The sequence below is a fragment of the Hippopotamus amphibius genome, chromosome 15 (genome assembly GCF_030028045.1).
Source record: "Hippopotamus amphibius kiboko isolate mHipAmp2 chromosome 15, mHipAmp2.hap2, whole genome shotgun sequence".
NCBI classification, from domain to species: Eukaryota; Metazoa; Chordata; class Mammalia; order Artiodactyla; family Hippopotamidae; genus Hippopotamus; species Hippopotamus amphibius.
Genome location: NC_080200.1, coordinates 19,225,595 through 19,232,151, shown reverse-complemented (window position 1 = coordinate 19,232,151; position 6,557 = coordinate 19,225,595).

The window sequence follows — 6,557 nt, the reverse complement described above, 5'->3', positions numbered from 1 at the left end:
TGGCCTTCGTGGCTATGGAGTCTGAGTGGGCCCTAACCTGTTTTTCTGCTGTGACCTCATATGGCTCAGGGCAGAATTTGTCTCTGAGGGATGCAGTCCCTCCCTGCAAGTCAGATTCAAGTTGGGACTCTATACCACCTGCAAAAGGTAAGAGGCACCTAAGCTCCCCATGGGGACACAGCCAGGTGGGCACCTGAATGGTCTCCTTTTCTGAGGGGGCACCCACCTTTGTTTGTTTTTGCAACACCGACACAGAGTGGGATAGACAGAGGAGGGGAGACCCTTGATTACTGATTTGATTTAGCAATTGTGTATGTCCAAATGGCTCTTTTGCCCTAGGGCCCTCTGCCAAGATTATTTTCTTAAAATTTTATGGCTCACTCTCCCCTTCCATCAGCTGACTCTTTGAGCTGACTTATTGAGAAATTAGGTTTTCCCCAAAAGACTTACCCCATTTGCCAGACAGGTCTACAACTCCCTCCTTTTTGGTCCCCTGGACCAGTCCGTGCAGAGTGGCACACTCTGACATGTTCTTGTATCCTTTCAGATTCTCATTACGAGGCTGCCTTCCTCTGTCACCTTTCCTTCATAATCCCCTGAGATTCCCCAAAGATTTCAGGCTCTTCACTTAGCCAAAGAGTACACATACTTGCTCCCTCCACCTGCTCAGTGCCCACAAGAGGGTCCATCACCCCAGATCCCCTCCAGAGTCCCACCTAAAGTTGTTCCTCCACAAGCCCCATTACAAGAGACCGCCTCCTTACAGCCCTGTCTCCCTGAGACATTTAACAATCAGGGCCATCTTTAAGAAGGCACGTACTCGTGCTGTCTGAGACTACTGGGCTTTCCAGGAGTAGTGACATCAGCGCTACCTGGGTTATAAGGCCCTAAGATGAGGCCCTTCCCGTGCACGCCCCTCCTCCCTGGTCAAAGAGGTAGATTACACTTGTTAACATGGGGGGAAGTTCCTCTTAGCTGACTGTTTTAGATTCAATTATGAAAAACTTTAAGAAAGGTTTTTTCTGGAGACTATGGGGTTAAGATGACCTTGGGAAAGCTCTGCATCCTGTGTGAGTTAGAATGGCCCACCTTCAGGGTGGGATGGCCCATGGAGTTATTCTAGACCTTCCTACGGTTAGAGCTGTGTACCGAGTAGTAACAGGGACCCCCGGGCACCCAGACCAGTTTCCATAGATTCCTGGTTGCAAATCGCCATTCAGCTGCCTCCTTGCATTTGGTTCTGAGCAAATAGGCAGGGACAGTGTAGGATCCTCATGGCCCAACTGGCTCCGAGGACAAGCAAAGATAAAGCTGTCAAAGGGTATCCACTAAGCAGACCCCAAAGAAGTGTCCCCTGTGCCTCCACCCTATGTGCCAGATGCTCTGCCAGCTCCCATTCAGCCTCCTCACCCTTTACCAGACAGCCCTCTGCTATCTGTGTCTCCACCGCCTCCAAATCCAGAGCACCCTGAAAGCCCGCGGTGACTTTGCTTGACCAACCAACCAACCTGAGCCAGCTGTCCAAGATCTTATTGGCCTGACCAGAGTAGAATCAGGATAGGGAGGACCAGGCTTCCTGATCCTTGGCCCCCAGGAGCCTATGGTTGCAATGAAAGTAGGGGGCCAGTCAATGACTTTTATGGTGGATACTGGAGCTGAACACTCTGTGGTAACCACACCTGTAGCTCCCCTCACAGGTCGAACAGCAACTATCACTGGGGCCACAGGGGACAGGGCTGCCCTTTCATTCTGCAAGGCCTGCTCATGTCAGCTAGGGGGCCACCTAGTAACTCATGAATTCCTGTACTTACCAGAGTGCCCCATTCCTTTGCTGGGCAGAGACTTGCTGACAAAGCTTGGGGCACAGATTACCTTTGTTCCCAGGAAGCCCACAAGCCTCACCCTAGGGAGCCAACCAATTCTGATAATGGCTGTGTCTGTGCCCAGGGAAGATGAATGGCATCTCTGTTCTTCAGAAAGAGAACAAATGAATCCAACTAGCCTGCTGGAAGAGTTCCCTGCTCTCTGGGCAGAAAAAGAGCCCCCAGGTTTGGCCAAAACCCACGCACCCATCATGATGGACCTGAGGCCAGGGGCCACTCTTGTCAGGCAGAGGCAATATCTAGTACCATGAGAGGCATGTCTGGGAAATAGGGACCACATCCAACACCTGTGTGATGCCAGAATTCTGATCGAGTGTTAGTCTTCCTGGAACACTCCACTCCTACCAGTCAAGAAGCCTGGAGGGAAGGACTATCGCCCCATCCAGGACCTCTGTGCCATCAACAGTGCAGTGATCACCATCCATGCAGTGGTCCCAAACCCTTACACCCTCCTGAGCCTCTTACCCACCCAAGTGAGCTTGTTCACTTGCCTCGATCTCAAGGACATCTTCTTTTGCCTCTGGCTATCACCAGAAAGCCAGCCCTTGTTTGTCTTTGAATGGGAAGACCCACACACTGGGGCTGACTTAGACTTGACTGCCACAAGGCTTCAAAAACTCACCTACCTTGTTTGGTGAAGCACTGGCTGTGGATCTTGCTGCCTTCCCTGGAGAAGCCTTGAATGGCACCCTACTCCAGTACATAGATAACCTGTTGCTAGCAAGTCCCATCCAAGAGGACTGCTGGAAAGGCACCAAAGTCCTATTGGCCCTGCTCTCCACCAAGGGGTATAAGGTGTCATGGAAAAAGGCACAGGTCTGCAGACAGGAGGACAAGTACTTTGGGTTGTCACATTGAGAGGGCATTGGGCACTTGAACATGAAAGGAAGCAAACCAGCTGTTCAATACCTTGGCCAAGCACCAGGAGAGAGGTCCGTGAGTTCCTCAGGGCTGCCAGATTCTGCCAGATCTGGATACTGGGTTTCTCTGAAACTGCCAAGCCATTGTATGAGGCCATGGCAGGGTCTGGTAAGGACCCCCAAGAGTGGGGGCCTAAACAAGAAAAAGCCTTGAAGGAGATAAAGAGACTCTTAACCAGCACTCCAGCATTAGGGCTGCCAGATGTGACATGGGACTTTAACCTCTTCATGCATGAGAAAAATCATGCTGCACTAGTGGTTCTCACACAAACAGTTGGGCCATGGCAGTGCCGGGTCGCATATCTGTCCAAATGACTGGATCCTGTGGCCATGGGCTGGCCACCATGTCTCCAGGCATTAGCTGCTACAGTGGTCCTGGTCAGAGAAGCAGACAAGCTTACACTGGGACAGAATATAAATGTAAAAGACCCCATGCTGTCACCATGCTGATGAACCATGCAGGAACATAAGTGGCTGACCAACACCAGAATGACTCACTGTCAAGGACTGCTCTGCAAAAACCCATTGGTCCACCTCGAGGCTGTGCGGATGCTGAATCCTGCCACATTCTTCCCTATGGAGGTGGGAAGCCCCAGTCACGACTATGAAGAGAACCTAGATGAAATCTACTCGAGCAGGCCAGACCTAATGGACACTCCCCTCCAGAACCCAGAACTGGAACTGTTCACTGACGGAAGCAGTTTCACCCAGAAAGGACAATGCAAAGCAGGCTATGCAATAACAACAACAGATGAGATAATAAAGGCTGAGACCTTGCCACAGGGGTGGTCAGCACAACAGGCTGAGCTGTGGGCATGCTGAAGGTAAGTGAGACAACAACTACACAGACTCAAGGTATGCCTTTGCTACTTTGCATGTTCATGGAGCCATCTGTAAAGAAAGGGGACTACTAACAGCAGGGGGAAAAGGGATCAAAAACAGAGGAGAAATCCTTCAGCTGTTCGAGGTAACTTGGAAGCCTTCCCAGGTGGCAGTTATTCGTTGCAAAGGCCACCAGAAAGGAATTGATCCAGTCAGCAAAGGAAATCCATTGGCTGACCAGGCAGCCAAGGAGGCGGCGGCCCAACCGAGTCCTACATTGGGCCCTGAACCAATCTATAAGGTCCTCTTGGCACCAGAATTGCCCCCGTCCCCCGAGGTATACCAAAGAAGAAGATCAATGGGCTTTAGGTGAGGGAGGAACTAAAGGAAAAGAGGGCTGGTGGAAGCTTCCAGACCAAATAGTCTTTGTCCCCCATGCTACAGCAGTCTGGCTGGTACAGCAACACCATGAGAAAACTCACTTAGGGAAAAGCGCACTAGAAAGTCTACTGAGCCACTACTATTTCGTTCCTAAGCTCCCAACCCTGTGTGCCCAGATCAGTGCTAGGTGTGTGACTTGTGCATGAAACAATGCCAGCCAAAGACCAAGACCCAGCCCAGTAGGGCAGACAGTTGGGACATTGCCCTTTGAAGATTTAGAAGTGGACTTTACTGAAGTCAAGCCTTACTGAGGCTATAAGTATTTACTTGTGATAGTCTGCACCTACTTGGGATGGGCTGAGGCTTACCCCACACACACACTAAACGGGCTTGAGAGGTGGCCAAGGCCCTACTAAGAGACATAGTCCCCAGATATGGGCTCCCTCTCTCCAAAGGGTCTGACAATGGGCCAGCCTTTGTGTCTGAGATAGTTCAGATTTTATCCAAGACACTGGGAGTCAGATGGAAGCTCCACACCGCTTACAGACCACAAAGGTCAGGGAAAGTTGAGCGCATGAATCGGACCCTCAAGACTACGTTTGCTAAGCTCTGTCAGGAGACCCAGTTACCTTGGGTCGACATGCTACCCCTAGCCTTACTTCAAGCCCAATGCACAACGAGGTCCTCAGTCTATTCTCCCTTTGAGACCTTATACGGGAGACCTCCTCCAGTGATAGGGAAGCTCAAGAGAAACCCCCAACAACTAGCAGAGCTGGAGAGGTCTCGACACCTCCAGGCCCTGGGAAAGGTCTTCTGCCGTATTACTCGAGAAACCTTAGAAAGGACTCCCATTCCCTTGGGCAATTGGGTTCATCCCTATCAGCCAGGAGATGAGGTATGGGTAAAAGATTGGAGGAGGGAACCACTTCAGCCAGTTTGGACTGGCCCTCATGTGGTCGTCCTGGCAACCCCTACGGCTGTTAAAGTTATAGGAGTCACCCTGTGGATCCACCACACCCAGGTGAAGAGAGCAGCACCTCTAGAATGGCGAGAGACCTGGACTGCCAAAGCTTATCCAAACCAGCCACTTCGGGTCTTCCTATGGAGACAACCGAGTCCTGTCTGAGATCTCCAGCCCTGCTCCAGTCACTCCAGGGCTGACTGGTCGGCGCATGGTGGAAGCTTGAGGAATTCGACAAGGGACATCTGAGAGTCAGGGTTACGATGACACCCTGCCTTGTAGGGACTGGTTGCACCACTGGCCTTGATGTTTTCTATAGGCTAAACACAAGGGGTCGTGTTGGCTATAATCTACCCAAAGGTAATGAAATCCCAAAGAACTATTTGGAGGTTGGTTTTCTTACCTAGGGGGATTCAAAATACTTGTGGGAAAAGTCCTATTCCTCTTTGGGACCTGTCTCCTTTTACCTTGCCTCTTACCCTTATTCATGAGGGTAGTTTCCAGCCTAGCTGAGGCCACCACGGATAGGAGGGCCACTGCACATTTCCTAGCCCTAAGAGGTTATCATCCCCTGGGCTTAGAAGATCAAAAAGTTGATGCCTTATAAGATTTAAGGGGCATCAAGAGGGGGGATTGAAGAGAAAAGTTAGAAACTTACAGTCAGCTAAAAACTACTCCATGCTTGTGTTGCTTTTGTGAAATATGCTTGCTGCACCAAGAAAAACAGAAAAACAGGATGACCTAACAATCCAATGTAACTTTAAGATGTTTTGCTAAAAATTGGAAAGTTCTGCACCTGCTCTTGTAAGTTTCTGTTTGGAAACTTCCATGCTCTGTAAATATGTGCACTATAAAAGTAAAGCTCACCTTGAGTTTGGGGCCCAGAACTTTGGAGTGTTATCTCATCTGGGGCCACCTGCTTAATAAACCTGATTTCTCCAACCTTCCGTGTGTGGTGCTTGGTTTCTCGAAGGACCGATTTCTGCAATAAGGTCTTTAATCCATTTGAGTTTATTTCTGTGTATGGTATTAGGGAGTGTTCTGAACTCCCCCCATCACACACACACAAGAAAGTGGTCTGATTTTTTTTACTGGTGAATTCTACCAAAAATTTAAAGAAAAATTATCATCATTTTTTCTCAAGCTCAATCAAATTATTTAAGATGATTAACAGCACAATGAAAGAATCATATATCAGGACCTGGTAAAATTTTTTCCTAGAATTCAAGGATGGTTCCCTATAAGCAAAAAGTATCAATCAATCGATCAATTGTTATACACCACATTGATAGAACTAAAGATAAAATAAACACAAAAAGCTCAATAGATCTGGAAAAAGCTTTTGACAAATTCAACTTCCTTTCTTGACACAAACTACTGAGTCTAGCATTTGACCCTCTATTATCAGATGTTAGGTGTGTGGGAGGCTTCTTGGTGGAGAAGACCTCAAAATACTTACATCTAACTTTAACACTGGGCCACAACTTTGGTACTCAGAGTGATCCACAGACCAAAACCTGAAACATAAACATTTACTAAGATTTAGTTACAAGCACAGAATTTTCGACATCACCCTGGACCTGCCAAATC